Raw genomic sequence first — 20,836 nt, 5'->3', positions numbered from 1 at the left:
GGTCCATCAATTGTTTCCCCTGAACCTGAATTCAATTCATTTATAAGATGATATTTGGTATCAGGGAGTTGTATGTGGCCCCTTAATTACCTACAATTTCTAAGGATAAATCCCACACTGACTCTGGGTATTGGGGATTTCAAGAACTCTACAATGTACTCTGTTTGGATTCCAGTTGATTTTTGCCACCACAGCCAAATAGAAACAACTGGCTAAAGAAGAGATATGGGAGAGGCAGCTTTCTGTTTAATAATTATGACCAATATTAATTATGTTTATAATACTAGGATTGTTTTTATTCATAAATTAAATTATAATGGCAAACAGGGGTCTAGCAGGATGTCCCTAGCCATTGTTGCCGTCTTCCTCACGCTATATCTAGCTACAGATAGGTAGCCGTTTCAGCCCTTAGAACAAGGTAATACTCCGGTTGAACAAGCTTCAAATGAAGCTTCATGGTGACATGACAGAAGATCAGATACAAACAGAATAACCATTATTTGGGGAAAATAAGGTGTTAATATACACAAAAACAAAAGCTATTATGGTAAAGGAACAAATGACAAACCAGTACAGTTATCTGTGGCCAATGGGGCTACAAACCTGGCCTGGAAGGTGTCCATCGTCCTGGAGAGATGACTTACAGGTACCAGGAGCTCATGGGAAAAAGTGACCTTGTGAGGCCCAGAGAGGACCTGAAGATTGTCTCATGGGTACAAGGTAGCGCTCACTGTGTCTCAGCCCAAATGTGACAAATACAACAAAATATTTATACTGATAACCTGAACAGAATAATGAGAACATACCATATTTGCACGATTATAAGACAAGGTTTTTTCAGAGTAAATGCTCAGAGCAGTGCTGCAGGGTAACCTGGATCCACTTCCTCTGGGGCTTCAATGACTTAGCGCCTGCATCACATGACCTTCATGCTCAGTCATAGAAGCCCGGCGGACGTACCGGCCAGCAGCAGCGGATGTTCGCTGCGCGCATCGCACAGACGTCAACTGGCTGCACCCACTGGACAGTAGGGAATCTGAAGCACGGGGGACAAGTCTAGGGATGCATGTGGGGCATGTGGGAGGTAAGAGTGACATGGGGGGGTTACAATGGGTTTCTGGAGGCAGAGTGGCACATAGGGGTTTAAAAATCAGGGAGGCAGAGTGGCATATAGGAGGGTATAAGGCAAATAAAAGGAAATAAAAACAAAAATCAGTTTTTCTTGTATATGAAAAAATAATTTACATGTGCATTAATATTTACTAGTAAAGCCTAATAGGGTAGTCTTATATTCAGGCTCTCTTTTTTTCCTAAATCATTATTCAAATTTTGATGGGTCGTCTTATAAGCAGGGTTGTCTTATAATTGAGCAAATAGCAATTTATAAATAACATACGCATATATAGTAATTCATATAAAAGTCGAAATAGCTATATGGTTACGGCATTTTAAAGATACTAAGCACACACACACACACACACACACACACAGCAAACACTAACAAAAAGTCAATATCACAACCAAAACTCCTCACATTTTCAGTAAAAGTATCAATACCTGAAGAGGGTGCTCTATAATCTAGATGAGCTCAATTAAGAGCATAGACCAACAGTGCCCAGTGACCAGCCCTTTCGCCTACAAAGAGAAAAAAAAGAGAACACTTCTTATTAAAATTATGAAACCCACCAGAAATCTATAAAATAAGCCCTGGATGAGCTACACCTTAACCAGCAGGTAGAAAAAGGCTTCAATAAACACTGCAGAGGAGACGGGCTGCTGCAACTCTTGTGCTGCATCTTCTTCTAAAACGTAAGTGATTATTTTTAGTATTATTTTCAGTTTCTATCTTTTTAGGGCTGGACTGGAGTTAAAATAGTTTTTATTTTTAACACTAATAATTAAATGAATACAATTTCCTTTAACAGTACGCCAACCTATTTCCTTGTGTATAAGGGCTTCAGGCTGCATTCAGTTCTGTTTTCTACTGCTATATTTCTGGAATTCCATAAGTCATACTATTTCCCATCCATCCCTCTCATGGGTCACGGCTCAAGGTTTACAGCGGTGTCCAAAGAAAACCTTTGTGATATAATTTATTGGCCTGAATGTGGTAAGAGGCAATTACTGTGCTGAAGGCGCATCATTTAACAGAACGCCTGATTCTACTAATCCTGAGTCATCAGATAACAGATTTAATTTAGTAAGGAGAGCCATCACGCAAAACAACATTACAATGTAAATTATTTGTAATGTTTATTTTATTTGAAAATATTGCCTGCAGTAAGAAGAAAAGAAAAAAAGAATACCCAGTTTCTCTCCAGTTTGGTCTAAAATCTACTGCAAGGCGATCTTAATGTCACCCAAGCTAAGAGAAAGTTGAGATTGGAGGACTTCCTTGGAATAGTAAATATGGGTAGTTGGGAGGGCTGACAGGATAGTTTCAGAGGACTTGGGTTTCTATTCTGTATTGATGAGCTCCAACAAGAACAGCTACATGGAGATAGAATCCTCTGGATCATGTAATTCAAACCCTGTGCTATCCATGAAATATCACCCCCCTTCAACTAACAGAAGCCAAAAGTGACATATGTTGAATCTTTACCTACACGTCTCCATCTAGAATTCTCAAAATACATTAGAAATCTGCACTTTGAATTCAGAGCAGAACTGGTTTTCCACAATTGGTTTTCCAGATGGTCACATCGACATTACTATTTTATTTTGCTGGCTATAAATAACTGTAGTAACGTAAAACAAACAAACATGACATTCCATTGGGATATTTCCTGTATTCTTATAGATGATTGTAATCCAGTACATTATGAGTTGTTTGTGTATATGCAGAAGACATATAGTCGTCGAGTAGGTATAAAAGCATGCGTATCGGAGTCTCTAAAGTGTGTGATGGGAAATGTAATAGGGAAGCCCATTCCTTCCTCTCAGCCCCTCCCACTATTCCCACGAGACCCCTTGAACTTCCTGACTTTTGCTGCCTTAACTGTTTCAGCTTTGAGAGGGGTTAACAGAAAATCACTAGAACATTGCTTAACAGTCCTGCCGAGCTTGGAAGTCATATACATATATACATGCACACATACACACAAAAATGGGTAGATAGACACTGTGTGCCCAAACCATCAACATGACAAGGTGCTGCCAGACTGAATCATAAACCCAGTCACTAGAGGAAGATTCAAAGAGATTGGGTGAACTTGCTTTCAGTGGCTGCGCATGCATGAACCAAAGCGGCAGCCACCCAGCACTGCTGACAAAGAAGCAGCGTGCTCTATTTCCTGGGGTTACCAACTGAGATCTAAATCAAACGGTGCTCTGAAACATGGATCAATAAAGCCAATTGTCTCTACAGTAGGGTGACTGCATTTTATTTCTGCCATTCAGGGTCACACTATGAAGCCCATGAGATCACACACACAGATGTTGCATATATATATATATATATATATATATATATGTTAGACATGCACTACATAATATGTACTTATCTCTTTGAAGTAAAGACTATGATTGAACTGTCAGTTTCTTTAATATAAGCCTCTGCTGCCAATATATATATATATATATATATATATATATATATATATATATATATATAAATAAATAAACCCTGCTGCCAATTTATATATATTAATATTAGACCCTCCTGCCAATACATTTATATTGAAAAAAATTGGACCCTACACAAGCATTTCCTTTGGCCCCGCTCCATGCTTCCTAACATGCAATCACTCCCTCCACTCCTGCACCACAAAATACGTATAGATCAAATAAACAACACATCAAACAGCACTTGCACGTATAGAACGACTGAATAAGACATACAAACCTACGTAACTACATACATAAATAATGTATGGAAACATTGCATAGCAGGCATAGATAAACACATTAACACACAAACCCAGCTTTGCATGTATAAATCAATTGAAATTCACATATGAACTCAGCACCGAAGGCATAGAATCAGACAAACAAATCCTGTATTTGCAGGTATACAATAATAATGCATGGAAACATAGCATTGCAGGTATAGATCAACAGAACACACAAGCCCAGCATTGCAGGTCTAGATCAACTGGAAATCACATGTAAACTCAGCACTGATGGTATAGATCAAAAACACATGGAAACAGCACTGCAGAACTCAGCAATAAAAGTATAGAAAAAAAACCCTAAATTACAGGCATAGGTCCCAAAGCCAGCCCTGGAGTCCACACTGCCCACATAGAACCTGATCAGCACCCATATAACACACATAAGACTTGCCATCTTTGTCCCCAAACACCCAGCATGAGTCAACTTTATCCCCAAACAGTCCGTCCTAAGCCATCTTTGTCCCACAAGCACCCTGCTTGTGCCATCTTTGCCTTTCCACATATCAACATATATACACACAAGCCCTTTTACAGTCACTCACTAATTCACACTTTCATTTATATAATCATTTATTCACTACCTCAGACAATTCATCCACACACTATTTCATTCATTCTCTCCCTCATTCGCACAATTTATCCACACACTAATACTCTCCCTCATTCAGACAACCCATCCACACATTAATTCATTTATTCTCTCACTCAATCTCACTCTTTATTTCAATATTCTTACTACCCCCTTTCTCACTATCTACCCCCTCTCCCTCCTTTCTCATTATCTACCCCATCTCCCCCCTTTCTGACTATCTGACCCCTCTCCCCTCTTTGTAGTTCACTTACCTTCCAGACGTCCTTCGATGAGAGCGGTGCTTCACTGCTGAGCAGCAAAATATGACACCATATTCCAGGGCTCAGCATGACATGTCGGCACTGAAACCGAGCTAGAGGCCTCGCGGAGGAGACTGAACAAAAATAAAAGCCGGCACTTCAATTCCGGGACAATGCCTTGTCCCGGACTGAGGCTGCCCGGGACTTAAAGTCCCTTTCCGGGACTGTTCCGGGCAATCCGGTACGTGTGGTCACCCTACTCTACCCTCTGCATATGGCATATTTATATTATAGTAGGTGGCTGGGAATGTAGGTTCTTGTTACTTAAAACAGAAGAGCAAACTTACTTATATATATCAGACTAATATAATAGATCTGTAAATCCACAAAACTACCCTTTAGTGTATTTGGAATTGCTTTTATAACTTTTGGAGTGTATTTGGTACACATTTATACTTTTTACCTTTGGATATATATATACCCTGGACTTTCGAGGAGAGTGTATACTTATTTTAGAAGATGTCTTCCCTCTGTTGATTTGGTTCCAAGTGCCATCAGAAAAGCCAGATGCAAATTTATCTAGGGTGCTGCTTCCCAGCCCTGGCCAGTCAGCATCCTCACTGTGGAGCGTAAGGACACAACATCATATGTTGGTGCTCCATGATATAAAGGCTAAGTGTACCTAATATCATTTTAGGAAAGCTGTGCTGGCTCCATAGTGCAAATGGACTGGTTGAGGAGATTAGAGCTCCTTTGCAACTGGCAGAGGACTGCCCAAAAGGATCCATGGCCTCCAATTAGACAGCAGCAGGGAGGACTGCCGCACTAAGCCTAGTCAGTCTAGGCCAGAATATGTCACTTAGAAAACCTGTATATAAATACTGTCACAAATCAAATGAAATTTGCAGCATGCTATGTCATAAGTGATGAAATGGATGTTGTGTTCCAAACATCCAATATATAAACAAAACACAAATGCAACAACCTATCATTATCAGCTTTTGTGTCACGACAAGTGTTCCTCACAAAAATTATGGATCAGGCAAAACATTATATGATGAAAGAGATATTTCTGGGAAAGGTTTGGACATTCAACAGAACTAGAAAGGATGTATCTAATTCAATATTATAGTTATAATTATTCTTTAGAGTAGTAGGTGAAAGAGCACTGTGACGGAACCCTCCATCACTGGGGCCACTAGAGAGGCCGACAGCCGGCCTCCTCCCTATCGATTATGGGCCCTGACCCCTCCCCCCAGTTCCACCACTACAGGCATTTTCCCCCGGCCAAACCTTGGAACTGATTTCAGCCAGTAATAGATAGTGGAGGTTGGGACCCTACTGTATTGTTAATCCCTTTACTGACCCTGTTGTCTCTGGAAGGCTGATTAAGGGGGCGGTTTGTATCCCAATATCTTTTTTTATGTTAATGTGTGTTTTGCTGGATATATCCAGCCCTTTGTGTCCAAAATAAATCACTCTTCGTTTTGGCTTATATCCTACACTGTGTCTCGGCTAGTGACTGGGAAACCGGGGAAAGAGTGTATTGTCCCAGGCTAAGTCCGCGGAGGTAGTCGGTCGGACTATCCAGCTCCGTGACAAGCAACCCAGACATACCCTGAACCACCTTACTTAAACAATCTCAACCAGACACCATGGTCAACCAGCTCAAGAATCTCCATTCACCATGATGTAATCAAAACGTACGCAAGTGAATGCAGGTCAAGTGTCTGAAAACAACTCTTTCTAAAACGTTAATTTTAATAATATTGGAAAAACGTTACAACACTAAGACTCAATTTTTCATTTTGAAAGAATGCAAATTAATGTGGTTACAATACTTTAAAATGCTTTCTTCTTTAGGGGGGGCGTCAGGGAAATCAGAGCATCCCTTTAACGTATATATATGATGGCTGTAGTGTTCTTTAAAAAATAAGTCTTGACAACAGTAAGAGATACAATTTAATAATTTGTTTTTAGGCAAACATTGAGGAGGGTTTGACTTCCTCTGGTTGCTTCCTTTTGTTTGATGTCAAAAGAATTTGGACATGTAACAAGGGCCATGCACAAAGAAACAGTTGGTTGCTAAATGCTTCCCTGTTTAGCGGCTATGAAATATAACTCAGAAACATAAATTAATAGATATACAACCAGATGGTGGATAAAATATGAAAATATGTGCCGGAGTATGTGAGTAAGATGCAATACATAGGTGTTTCTACATCACGCAGACCCAAAAAACATCTGGTAATTTACTATTTGAATTCTAAGTATGCTGTATCAAAACTTTTCAAGAAAAGAGGAAAATATGTTTCATGTAATGTGGAATCTCTTCCTTACAACATTGTTCAGTGCTTACAAAATCTAAACAACTGAAAACAGATGCAACATAATCCTCAATCTAGAATTGAAGGTCACCTGGCACTTGTTTTTTGTCCTTCTTCCTATTATCATTAGTACGATTTTATTTTTGGAAGCAGGAAAAAACATTGTTTCTCCTTTTTCTCACTCTGATCTCTCTGTCTGCTTTCCCGATCACGCTACAAGTGATCCATCAAGATTAAGCAAGTTCAAGATCTGAAGGCTGTGGCCAAGTTCACTTGAATTGGTCACAAACTGGTTTAACTGCGACTCACATAAATTTAACCTCTACTCCATTTTGACCTCCTGCGTGGCAAAAAAAAGTTATGTAGGAATATTTTTCCTACATTCTTGCCATAAACCCTCGTTAGCCAGGTGGTCCCCCTGAGAGACAAGGATCGAGGCATTCTGTTTAGGCACAATGTAGTAAGAGAAGGACTTGATATGTAGGCCTCATGGTATTTCCCAGTACCATTACCATCTTCATGTCCTTTACTCACGATTTAGTAATGTGAATGGAAATATATATTTAAATGAGTAACTATTTTAACAAGAGGGCACTCCAGCCTTCATCTTCATCCAGCCTTCAAGAAGACATGTTGTGTTTAACATATCTCTGTTGCCTGCATCCACATGGTATACTCCCCACCAGTCAGTTCCAGCACTCAGTGAGAGCTCCTGGAGGGATGCTGTAAGAGACCCCACATGGTATACTCACCACCAGTCAGTTCAGCACTCAGTGAGAGCTCCTGGAGGGATGCTGTAAGAGACCCCACATGGTATACTCACCACCAGTCAGTTCCAGCACTCAGTGAGAGCTCCTGGAGGGAAGCTGTAAGAGAACCCTATGTGTGCATGTGCAGAAAGAGTTCCTGTTGATTTCAATTTAAGGAGTTGTTCAAAAATTGAATGATGGGGAGTTTAACCAGGTTGAAGAATACATAGTAAAGCACTTTTGGTGGTAAGGCGGAGTGGGACACTAGACTGGCACATATCTCACAGACAACCGTGGCAGCTGACCCATTACAGTATCCCTACTACATGTGAATTGTGAGATAGTAGCCTAAGATGAAGTCTAGTGAAGAAATTACCTTCAGGCAGATTGGCGGTTATAATGCATCCTTCCATTGAACTGTCCCTTTAATTAAATACACCTTTAATAGAATACTATGGCTAGGGGCCACCTGATGACTTTTTTTCCAGCTCACTGAAGCAGCAGATGAGGTGAGTGTGTTGTCAGCAAGCAGCCCACCAGGGATTTGCCAAGTCCACAGACGACCAGTCCAAGCCTGCCCACCACACGTGCTCCGGTAAATATCTATCACTTCCAAATGCTAGCCGACATAAAACCAAATACTGCACTAAGCCGATACTAGGCCTCACTTTTCTTCACTTTGATAAGGCATAAAACTAAATGCATCTGCAAAGGGAGTTTTACCAAGTATGACATAAATCAGATTTTTATATTCCAAAAGTTCACAAGCAACCTTCTGGAAGGTAAGTGAACTACAAAAGGGGGAGAGGGGTCAGATAGTCAGAAAGTGTTGAGAATAACGTGTCCAGCGAAGAACAGTATTTGTATGAATCTCATCACAATCACCTGCTCTAGTTAGTGATCTAGATAAACCTTGATTATGCATACAACGCTATACTGTGGAGAAAACATAACAAATTTATAGTCGAGCTCCCATGACAAAGAAATTATGCTTAGAATATTAGTTAAAAACGCAAATTGTTAATGGGTAATTATTTTTTATTAAAAGGTTCTGGAAACAAAAGTATTTAAGTAAACTGAGCAGCATTCACTTATTAACACCGCCGTTCACTTCTACTCCGAATAGACACACAAGTGTACAAGAACCAGGAGCGCAAATTCAGGATTGAACTTGATGCCTCTATCCGTGCAATTGTCACGCTAGCTTGCTAGATAGGCTAACATGCCAGGTCATGCAAAGGAGTTTCATGTAGAAACATTCTTTATGGCACAAGGAAGAATTTTTTTTTACTTAAAATGAATAGTCATGCAGACAAATGGCATGGTTGTTAAAATTGTTTTTTAGAATTTTAGAAACATATTTAATGAGAAGTATTTTCCAGACACGATGTTGGAGGTATAACATCCTTGAGGGTACTATGCAGGCCACCATTAAGTATGGCTGTTGTAGGATTGGAGTACAGAAAAAAAAAACTTTAAAAATCACTGTAGATAAGTTAATCGCTCAGTAGACTGAAATTTATATTTATATTTCATTATAAATAACAAATATTCTAGTGGGAAAATAAAATTCTTACTTTAGGTGGGAACAGATCCTGCAGACCCATCACTAACAAAGTCTAGAATAGGCAGAACTCATTGAGTAACATACAACAGATCATGATTGGCAAGAGATTGAGGATTGAGAATGTTAGGTATTGGGGAAGTTCACTTTCTACCACTAATCAAATTTATGAAGTCTTAAGTGGCAACGGCCACAGACAAGCTGTATCCCCTGGATGGAGCAAGATGGTTTTTAAATACTTTTTATCAGTTCTTTATACCAAATAGGAAGAGTAGAAAAAGGCTTTGAAAATCACATATCCCAGCTCATCAAAATCCAGCATTCTGCAAATTTACTTCATAAACCATTACGGACAATACCAGCTGAACATTATGAGGATCTGCACAGGTTTGGGATGGGTGCAATAACCTTCTATATTAGCTTAAACCACATTGCTCCATATAGGCCATGCCAGCAGGTTACCCTACCTCTTGTATGAAAATTACATTAGGGGTGACCAGTTGTTCCTCTGTTATTATCTGATCCAGAAAATCTATTCGTCAACCATAACATGATGGAATTTGTAGACACAAACAACGACACTACCAGAGATATCAAGAACTAGAATGCTCTACAAAGTCATATTCAGTTAACTTAAAGTATTACATGTAAAATGATACATTGTAAAATCAATTCAAGAAATATCAACCACATTACACAAAGTACCCAGCTAATAACTGTGATTGCATACTCATAATGGACAAGTCCAAGCTGATGTGCTAGGACCAATGATGGTGCATTTTTGCAACCCCAGTTCTTACTACCACTCTTGTAGGAGATACAATTGGGGTTAGTTGAGGACAACACTGAGCCCTTAATTTCAGAGGTCCTATATATGAAATATATAGGGTAAGAGAAGAAGTGCAGCATCTAATCCCATATATGATGGCTCATTTCTCAACTGCTCTAGGAAAACACTCTATTAGGGTCACATCAGGACTGCATGACCTCACCCACTCCTCTTCCTGGTCACAGAATAAACACCTAAATTCCATTTTTTTTTGAGAAAAGGAAAACAGGCACGTGGTCATTATTAGTAAACATTTATATAGGACTAGCAGTATAGCCTCGCGATCATCACCACATCTTATTTACACACTGTAACAGTGAGTAGTGTCAAAACAATAGATGGACCTTTAAACCCACGTAAACACCCACGAAGATTTGAAGAACTTACCACAATGAGGTAAACCATCCACACTAAATAAAAACGCAGTCCTTAGCAATGATGCTGATGTGCTCGTTAGGCATGGGGGCAGAGGGAGGAAAAAGTTTTAGCAATTCAACAGATGGTACGCTTCGCAAAAGAAATGCACCCCTGTATATAATGCCATACGATGGGGTCTGCAGTGTGCAGATGAATGGATGGATGGTCTGGGCGTTGCTGTCTATGCAGCTGCTGCATTGACTGCTCTAAGCCCTGCAACAATGTGTGCAGCCCACGCCCAGGGAGCTGCTCGAAGACACGCCCACCGTGGGAGGGATCCATAACGTACTTCAATTCTGCGATTGGCGGAGTGGGAGGGGCTTACGTGTAAACCTCTCCTCCTACGGGCTCGTGTTTTCCGTGCACATTGGATTGCGCTGCAGCATGGGGATGACTGCGGTCTGTGTCCTTATTGCATAGTATTGTATATAATATATGTTACCACAACAGAATGCTGCTTTTGATAACTCATTTTAATTGAAGATTGTTCAGAACGGTATACCTGGTAAAAATGAGCGTCGTAATATGTGGCAATAGCTTCTAATTTAGCTTTTAGGAAGATCTTCGATCACAGACTCCGGCTGTCATATGCAATTTAATTGTGAGTACTTTAATATGCATTGTTAATAAACCAAAGGAAAAAAAGAAAAAGACTTACCTTTGTGAGAAGCTGCATATTTGGAGCTTCCCAATCTTTTGCCCTTGAAGCAGCCAATCAATGGAGACCAATTCTATTCAATTCTATTGAAATCAATGGGACAGGGGAAGGGGCAAATGCACAGGGGATTCTGCCCCTATGCATTTTTCCTCTTTGCCATCCTTGACCAGCGTGAGACGCGTCATGCAGTACACAAGCAGCGCTGGATTGCCCGAAAGCTCCAGGCCTATCCACATCTGTAAAAGCTTTAATATGCATTCTTTACTTATATAAATAAAAATAATAAAATATGCAATTTTAGGGCTGCTAAAATATATAATATATCCAGTTTTAAGCGTGACATGCATGCCCCTTGCTTGGCCTTTTAAATGTACCATGAGAAATAAATATAAGTGTAATTGTTTACACCAACTTTTATTTAAGGGGTTAATATTTCCTGCTTCCTTCCCCAACTCCAACCCATTGTGCGACCAGATCTCCAATTACCTTAGGGTATGAATATTTAGTTATGCTAATTGAAAGCTTTTATTTGCCTGTTGCTATGTGACAGTAGCCCTTAGCAACAGGGCCTTAGAATGCAAGAAAGCCTTGTAGTTTTTAGTTTTACACACAGAGAACCCAAAAGTGCCTGGGAGATCTCTCGGCATTACCAGGTAAGAGCTTTAAACTGTGGATATTAACATGCAAGTATAGATTTGGTTATATTTTTATTATTATTGTCTTTTCAAATAAAAAACAAACCACAGCACTGAATACCTTATGAACCGGTAAGTGTAAACCATTTGCAGTGCATTACTTTCCCACTTATTTTAATGGAGATTCTAGTCATTCTGCAAAGATTTGGAACTAATAGTTGAATGAGAATTCCTGTGCTTATTTAAGGTGATAGTGTTGGGTAAAGTGATCCTGATGAGAAATGTCGTATAATGACCTTCAATCATTTGTTTAACTGTTTAAGGCATTTTCTGCTTTTCTCAACTACAACCCTTGCCTGGTCACCCTAAAAGCGGAATGGGATGTCACCTTGGCATGGATCTTTCAGATGGTTTCAGATGACTTGGTTTTGGGGTACCACCTACCATTTCACAGGGAAATATTCATTTACAGTCCAAGCATCGCTTGTGTACTTGTGTACTAATACAATTTTATATATATATATATATATATATATATATTGCAGCATAAGGCGTTTTTCTAGTTCAGTCTAGTTGGACCAACCTTTTAAGATGTGCCAAGGAGTGTGATGGATAGGGTAGAGATGTTTAGAAAACGTTTAGCATTTACATTAACTAAACCGAGAGAATCGTTTTCTTCTTAAGGTATGTAGCCGTCCATATATAACCAGCCCAAATGGTTGCAAAATGTGGACAGCTCTGAATCTCCAGTTTTCACCAGGTAACCAAGTTACCTGGACTGGACATCTGGCCAACAGAGCCACGCACACTCACCATATATGCCTCCTGACCACATACACCTGAGCATAAAAATAAATCCTTGGCTGTGCATATCCAATCATCGGCGATTATGTCATCAGTCGGCTGCTGGACTTAAAGTGCCAGGGCCGCCCAGTCCAGCCCTGTACTCAAGCATGTTAAGAAAATAAATCATAATAGCTCTATGATTTTATTTCATCTGAATGTTTAGCAATATAAAACAAAAACAAAACACTAAAGAAGCTTGTGTGTACGGTAACAACCTATCATTGCTTGCTTTTGTGACAACAAAAATTATAAATGACACAGATTTTTACATGATTAAGGAAGTATTTCTGTGAAGGATTTGAGAATTCAATCATACTAATGATATTTAGAATGCTGCATTTAGTTACCAAAGTATCAACTGCACCTTTAATTGACTTGTATGCCAGAAAGAACACGCACACGAAACCACAATTTATTTTTCGTTAATAATTTATTTCATGTGATTTAGCGTTAAATGCTTTGTAGGAGCCTTCACACGCATTACAATATACAGAGCATCTAAGCCCTACCAGTTTGTTGATGATCTTGACTGAGGAAGATCATTTAATAAATTCTTGGCATCAGTAGGTAGCCGCTGTGAAGTAAAGGATGCTCAGCTGTCGTGCAGACAGGGATAGTTAACCAAACCTGTGTTGAACCCTAAAATTAAACCCGGGGAACTGGGCCTTTAAAACAATATGATGCAGTTGGGTATCACATAGGCCTCTATAACAGAATGTGATTTTTGAAGCTTCTCCCTTCCATGGTCAGCGACGCTGCTGGAATTTCTGGATGGTTTAATATTCCTCAGAGTCTGCCGATATTAATAATGCAAAAAGTGACGCAAAGTAGGCAGTGGAGACGATCTAGTTGCAAATTAGTTGTGATTCTGAATGTGGCCTCTTTTGATGCCCTCGACAAATTTCTGCTGGGTGGTTTCAAGCTCTAGATATTAGTCTATTTAGGTTCCTCATGTCTTCTTTGACTAGCTTGTAATGATTTTGGGGTATGTTAAAATAAACCGTGTACATGAGAAGATGCCGTTGTATGGCGCTCAATGTCACCTACATCTTGTGTAAGCCACTTTCCTAACAAATGTAACAGGTGAAACACTATTCAGACCTGTACCTCATGTAATCTGAAACAGACATTGAATACTAAAAATACTGTCATATTTATATGTGGATGAGAGATCTGTGTTATAATCTCTTTTTCTAACCTCTTCTGACCGCATAAAGGGCCATCTGTGAACCGCATATGCTTATTGTGTTGTGGGCACCTGTCCCTGTTGTTGCATCCACAGCCCAAAAAAAACTTCTGGGGCCCACAGCTAGTGAGTAAAAAAACCTATGGGTGAAAGAACCACATCTACAAGTGAAATATCTCTGTGGGTGGAAAGGTCCTCTTAAAAGACATATAATAGAAACCAAAAATGATGTAAACTATCTAGATCGGGCAATGTATTGGTTTAGCATATTAGTGTGCTTTGGATGTCCATCATTTTCCAAAGATAATGTTTGGTGATAGGCAGGAGTGACACTTATTCTTTAAACATACTGAGTCTTGGTAATCAAGTTCAGTAGATGTTGAAAGGTTGCTTACTGATTAAAGAAATTCTAATCCTAATAACTATGGCTGATATCTCGTAACCCTTTCAATGGTAATGGGTGATGTGACCATTTCAAGACATCTCCTGTGTAATCATCAAGCACTTGGAGATTTAAGGATGGAGATGAAAAAGGCTGATTACAATGTTTATTGATGGTGGAGCCTAAATCTAGAGTGAATGGTGAAAGCACCGTATTGATCTTGGGCTATTAGCCATATTACCTTAGGCTACTACTGCCTACTAACATTATATCAATCTGTTGACTGGAACATTTGGAGTAAACGGAACTCCTACCGCTACAAATACATGTTTTTCATACAAATTAATTATTGCCCTCATGTTACCGGTATTATGACAGACATTGATAAGCCTTAAACTTTTAAGTTTGATAAAATCCATACAAATAAATACTGCTGTAAATATTGACAGTGCTGGACAAATTTGTGTGGAATTTAGTGGCCAGTGAAATCTGAAACCCACATATTTTTTAGCCAGAAGGAGGTGCACCCATAAAAATCAGTTCCGTGTTGCTGCCAGTGGGGAAGATCCTCTGATGTCCCCTGACAAGGCTAGATAAAAAATCAATAGAGATCTGTGCAGCACAGACCTTCTGGTACTATGCAAAAGTTTTAGGCAGGTATGAAAAATGCTGTTAAGTAAGAATGCTTTCAAAAATAGACATAATAGTTTATTATTTAACAAAATACAGTAATATTTGTAATATATTTTAAATATATAAGGCTTTGTCTTCAAAACAGCAACAATTCTTCTGGGTACACTTGCACACAGTTTTTAAGGAACTTCTGTGGATTTAGGCAGCCTCAGTTGCTTCTCTCTCTTCATGTGAGACCCACTTCATAAAGTGTTGAGATCAGGGCTCTGTGGATGCCATCACTTACAGGACTCTCTGTTTTTCTTTATGCTGGCGAAAGCTCTTAATGACTTTAATGGCTTTATGTTTAGGGTGGTTGTCATGCTGCAGAATAATTTTGGGGCTAATTTGATGCCTTCCTGATAGTATTGGACAATGGATAAGCATTTGCCTGTACTTCTCAGCATTGAGGAGACCATTAATTTTGACCAAATCCCCAACTACATTTGAAGAAATGCAGCCCTAAACTTGCAAGGAACCTGCACCATGCTTCACTGTTGCCTTCAAACACTCATCCTTGTTGCGTACCCCAACTGTTCTATTATGGCCTAATATTTCACATTTTTAGTCATCAGTCCAGAGCACCTGCTGCCATTTTTCTGCATCCCAGTTACTGTGTTTTCATGTATAGTCACTTGTCCTTGTTCTCACGCCAAAGGAATGTCTTTTTGGCCACAAGTCTACCATGAACACCACTTCTGACCAGACATAAGCACGATCTGCTGCACTAAGTTTCCTTGGCTGTCCAATGTGTCTACAGTCCTCAACGTTGCCCGTAAACCTATATTTATCACAATATAGCTAACATGTATTTTTAAGTTGATATTAATGTTAAATGGTTCTTTTTGATTACAAGAGGCAGGGTCAATGCAGGTGTTCTGTGCATGACCTCACCTAGATGACTGTTGATTTGGTGTCCCTTCTGAGACTGATGCCCCAAATATGCTTCAAACTTCCACTCCCCATTCTGCCTGTTTGCTAATTAGAATCTATGATATATATAGAAAGACCCACAATAATCAAGTACCCCTTTTGCGGTTTTCTCATTCTCCTGGTGAAGTCTGTTGGGCAGAGGAGCGACTATAGTTTTAGAAGCTTTCAGTTGTGATCTTCTCACTGCAAAGGACTTAAATTTTGCAAATAATGTCCCTCTAACATCACCCAGTTTACCTTTGAATTTTAATATTTAATTTTTACATTTTGTGAACTTAAGTGACCTACAAATCGTACTGCTCCGAGTTAGAGATTTGAACTGTTACTAAGCTAAGAAAGAACAGTTCCTCCACGCAAACAAGGCATGCTGCATATCAGAGGGTTCAACGCTAGATGTATTGCATTGATTTGTGCATCCTAATGTTTTAATGTAATACTCCCAGAAAGATCTTCTTAATGTATCAAGGGATTTCTAAGTGCATTTCAGGCCTTGTTGGTGGTAAAGAGGCCTGCAGAGACAAGGCTGAAAGTCCCAACATTTGTGCATATATATGTGTGTATATATATATATATATATATATATATATATATAAATATATACACCGTATATATATTTTCTTATTATTATTATTATTTTTTTATTTTTTTTAGCTCTTTTTATTCATGTAGCAGGTTTACATATGTTTGTCAAAAATATGTCTACAGCTATATTAGATGTATTGACTTAAAATGGTTTTGTGTCACTTATGTGCATGATTACTTTGTTTACAATACAATGGACAGCACCATCACATGTATTACGATCAAGGAGTGATACAGTGTGACCTTTTTGCATCTGTCATTCACACCTGGCGGAGAGAGTCGGTGGTGGAATTATGTGATTTAACAGAAACCATTTCATAACTTGCAGCTAGTTACAGGTATGACAAGTAAAAATGACCAAAAGTCAAGTCCCCATGTCCATGTCCCATTCTGGCTTAAGGTGATTATACCCAGAATTTATAATAGCGTCCCGCATTCCACTTATGGTGACGGACATAGTTTTTGGTAGACAGTCATAAAAGGCATGCTCGTTAGTTGTATTTCACCCCATATCACCACAAGTTGTACTGGTGTCTAACTCGTAACCCTCAACACTTCAGGGGCACAAAGTAGGACACCTTGTTGGGTAGAGGCAGAGTGAGGCCATGGTTAATGGTAGGTACTGGAGACATCCATCCATGTTTCTATACATTTTTGGAAAACATAAAATAAATTAGAAAATATTGTTGACAACTTAGATAAGCCATTTATGACAGGGCTGCCTGTGTGAGATCTGATTGACAGCAAGCTGTGGTGGCCAGGGGCATCTTTAACATTGATTGGACCCTAGGCAAGCTTTTCCTTGGGCCCCGCTCCATGCTCCCTAGCATGCAATCAATCCCTCTGCTCCCACACTGACTCTGCAGATTAGGGGAAGAATGTGAGAGTCAGTACATTCTTCCCTCCTTCTGACTCTACTGTGACTTTGAGAGGTCCTCTCCCCCATAATCATCCCCAGAGTCCCTTTGCCCCCTCATTCACTAAGCCACACCTCTCTTTTCCTTCCTCCCTGTAGTTCAGGTATCTTCGTGTTCATTTATCCGCCACCATATTCATTTATTCGTTATTCAGTTTGAACAACGAAAATGCAACATTCGTGTTCGTTTTCATGTTCTCCCAAATATGAATACACAGAGGCGTATCTACTGAAAATAGTGCCTATGGCAAGCATTGAAATTGAGCCCCTGTCCAAATATCTAAAACCCATTTATTAGCCCCTGCTGCCCATATATATATAAATATTAGTCCCTGCTGCCGATATATATATATATATATAAATAAATATATATATATATATATATATATATAAAAATATTAGACCCTGCTGCCGATAGCATTGAAGGTATATATCAAATAAACAGAATCAGACATACAAATCCTGTATTTGCAGGTATACAATAATAATATATGAAATGTAGCATTGCAGGTATAGATCAAATAAATACATGGACACAGCATTGCAGGTATTAATCAACTGAATAAGACATATTAACCCTGTATTTGCAGCTATACATAAATAATGTAGGGAAACATAGCATAGCAGATATGGATCTACAGAATAACACAAAAACCCAGCTTTGCAGGTAAAGATCAATTGGAATTCACATAAAAACACGTCATTAAAAGGTATATTTAAAACCCCCTAAATTACAGGCATAGATCACAGGTTGCACACCCCAAAGCCAGCCCTGGCGTCCACACTGCCCACATAGAACCTGAGCAGCACCCAGATAACACACATAAGATTTGCCATCTTTGTCCCCAAATAGCCTAGCACAAGTCAACTTTGTCCCCAAACAGTCTGGCCTGTGCCATCTTTGTCCCATATACACCCTGCCTGTGCCATCTTGGTCCCCAAGGCTCAAACCTCCTGCTAGTGCCATCTTTGCCCTTCCACAATTATACATCTATGATACACACAAACACTTTTACAGTCACTCACTAATTCACACTTTCATTCAGACAACTCATCCACACATTAACTCATGCTCTCCCTCATTCACTCAATGCATCCACACATTAATTCACACTCTTTACTTATCTACCCCCCCTCCCTCCCTTGTCACTTTCTAACCCCTTTCCCTCCCTTTCCCTACTACCCTCTTCCTCAATATCTACCCCCCCTCATTACCTTATCACTTTCTAACCCCTCTCCCTCCCTTATCACTTTCTAACCTCTCCCCCTACTCACTATCTACCCTTTCCCCCTTTGTAGTTCTCTCACCTTGAGGTCCAGCGACGGGAGCACGAGGCTTCTGTCTTCCTGCACTGCTGCGGTGCCCGCTGCTGAGCGCCGGAATATGATGTCATATTTCGGAGCTCAGCAGTGAAGCAGCGGGCACCAGCGAGCTAGACGCCCCACTCTCTCCTCCGCATAAAAAAAAAGTCAGCGTTTAAAAGCGGCTTGCTGGTGCCCGCTGCTTCACTGCTGAGCGCCGAAATATGACATCATATTATGGCGCTCAGCATGAAATGCCGGCACCAGGACGGAGGTAGAGGCCTTGTGGAGGAGAATGAGGGGCGCCTAGCAGTTTCTAGGAGCCCCTTTGTTCCATCTTTGTCCCATAAACACTCTCCCTGTGCCATCTTTGCATGTTCTGCGGAGTGACGCATCACGCTTCTCTGCAGGATAGGCAAAGTCTTCGTAGAAGGACACCAGTGTCCATGACAAGGTTTGTGAAGTGCATAGCACACCATTAAATTGTCCACCAATAAATATCCACCGTGAGCAATGTTAATACCTACCCCTGCTTGTCTGTCTGTCTTAGCAGTCTGGTGGGTTAGTCTAGGTTTGGCGCATGTCAGCAGAACATTACCTGCTTGACTACATTGTGCCAACTGTAACGTTTAGTGGAGGAGAGATAATGGTATGGAGCTGTTTTTCAGTGTTTGGGTTAGGCCCCTTAATTCCAGTGAAGGGGAACCCTAATGCTTCAGGATACCAAGATGTCACGGATCTGGCTAGTCCGACTGACTACCTCCGCTTACATGTGCTCCCTTAGCCTGGGACACCACACTTTCCCCGGTTTCCCAGTCACTACCCGAGACTCAGTGTAGGGTATAAACCAAAATGAAGACTGATTTATTTTGGACACACAAGGCTGGATATATCAAGCAAAACACACATTAACTTCTTCTCGTCTTTTCATCAATTTTGGAGGGACATCCAGTTCTTGGTAATGTCTCTGTTGTGCCATATTGTCTCCACTTGATGATGACTGTCGTCACTGTGTTCCATGGTATATGTAATGCTTTGGAAATTCTTTTGTACCCTTCTCCTGACTGATATCTTTCAACAATGAGATCCCCCTGATGTGTTGAAAGCTCTCTGTGGACCATGGCTTTTGCTCTGAGATGCAACTAAGCAAATATCAGGTAAATCCTACTAGAACAGCTGAACTTTATTTGTGATTAATCAGTCACTTTAAATGATGGCAGGTGTGTAATGACTTCTATTTAACTGAGTTTGAATGTGATTGGTTAATTCTGAACACAGCCCCAGCCCCAGTTATAAGAGGGTGTGCACACTTATGCAACCAGGTTATTGTGAGGTTTTTTTTATCCCCCCCCAAAGATTTCAGCTTGTTTTGCAATTAAATTGTTCACGTTATAGGTCACATTAAAGTTGGAAAAAGTTCTGACATGATTTTTCTTTGTCTCGTTCTTTAAAATCACCAGAACCTGGTATTTTAACAGGAGTGTGTAGACTTTTTATATCTACTGTATGTTGGGTGGATAGAAATTAAAAAAGAGAATAAAAATGTGAAAGGCAGGCAAGCAAGATAAAACAAAAAAGGGAAAGAAAACAGAAGCAAATGTAACAAAACAATTTCAGCAAGTCTGGTGCAAAGATATTGCCAGAGAGGGACAGACAGCAAGAGGCAGAAAGCAGACAAAAAAAGTAGAAAGAGAAGTCCAGAGAAGGGGCCCTCCTGTGTAATTGCTCCGGGGCCCAAAGCCCCTCAATCTGGCTTTGCTCTACCATTTTATTGCTTCATTGATATGATATTTCAGGTGAAATTCAGGCCATCCATGTTTAAGTGAAGTCTGTTATATTGTTGAAATCTTCAGTGACTGTTAGACTTGTCGACTAACTAATTTCCTGGATTTTACTGTTCACTACATTCAGAGATGAAGTCATTGCTGACATAACTTAAATTGGCAATGCACAGCTTATAGGGACTGCATATAAAAATAAATCAATACAAAGAAGGAATTGAAATGGTGCATAAATGACAGCATCACTGCTTTAAATTCAGTGCATGACTTGTAACTCAATAAAGTGAGTTTATCTTAGAACATTATCTGATATAGGTATTCGAAAGAGGAGAC

General features: G+C 39.8%; 1 protein-coding gene across 3 annotated transcripts in view; it reads right to left on the bottom strand.

The window, feature by feature from the left end:
• HRAS (HRas proto-oncogene, GTPase) overlaps positions 1-10,801 on the bottom strand; it is a 28,832-nt gene extending 18,031 nt beyond the window's left edge. The window contains exons 1-2 of one of the 3 annotated variants that reach the window (XM_053448726.1): positions 10,581-10,801; positions 1,535-1,635 (exon numbers count right to left, since the gene is read on the bottom strand). The gene's annotated coding sequence lies outside the window, so the exon portion shown is untranslated. The remainder of the gene's footprint in view (positions 1-1,534; positions 1,636-10,580) is intronic. The other 2 variants (XM_053448725.1, XM_053448727.1) reach the window with 2 other exon arrangements.
• Positions 10,802-20,836: the final 10,035 nt, after the last annotated feature.

This window comes from Spea bombifrons, chromosome 10, assembly GCF_027358695.1.
Source record: "Spea bombifrons isolate aSpeBom1 chromosome 10, aSpeBom1.2.pri, whole genome shotgun sequence".
NCBI lineage: Eukaryota > Metazoa > Chordata > Amphibia > Anura > Pelobatidae > Spea > Spea bombifrons.
Note: the sequence above shows the minus strand (reverse complement) of the source record. Positions and strands in the feature narration are given on the sequence as shown.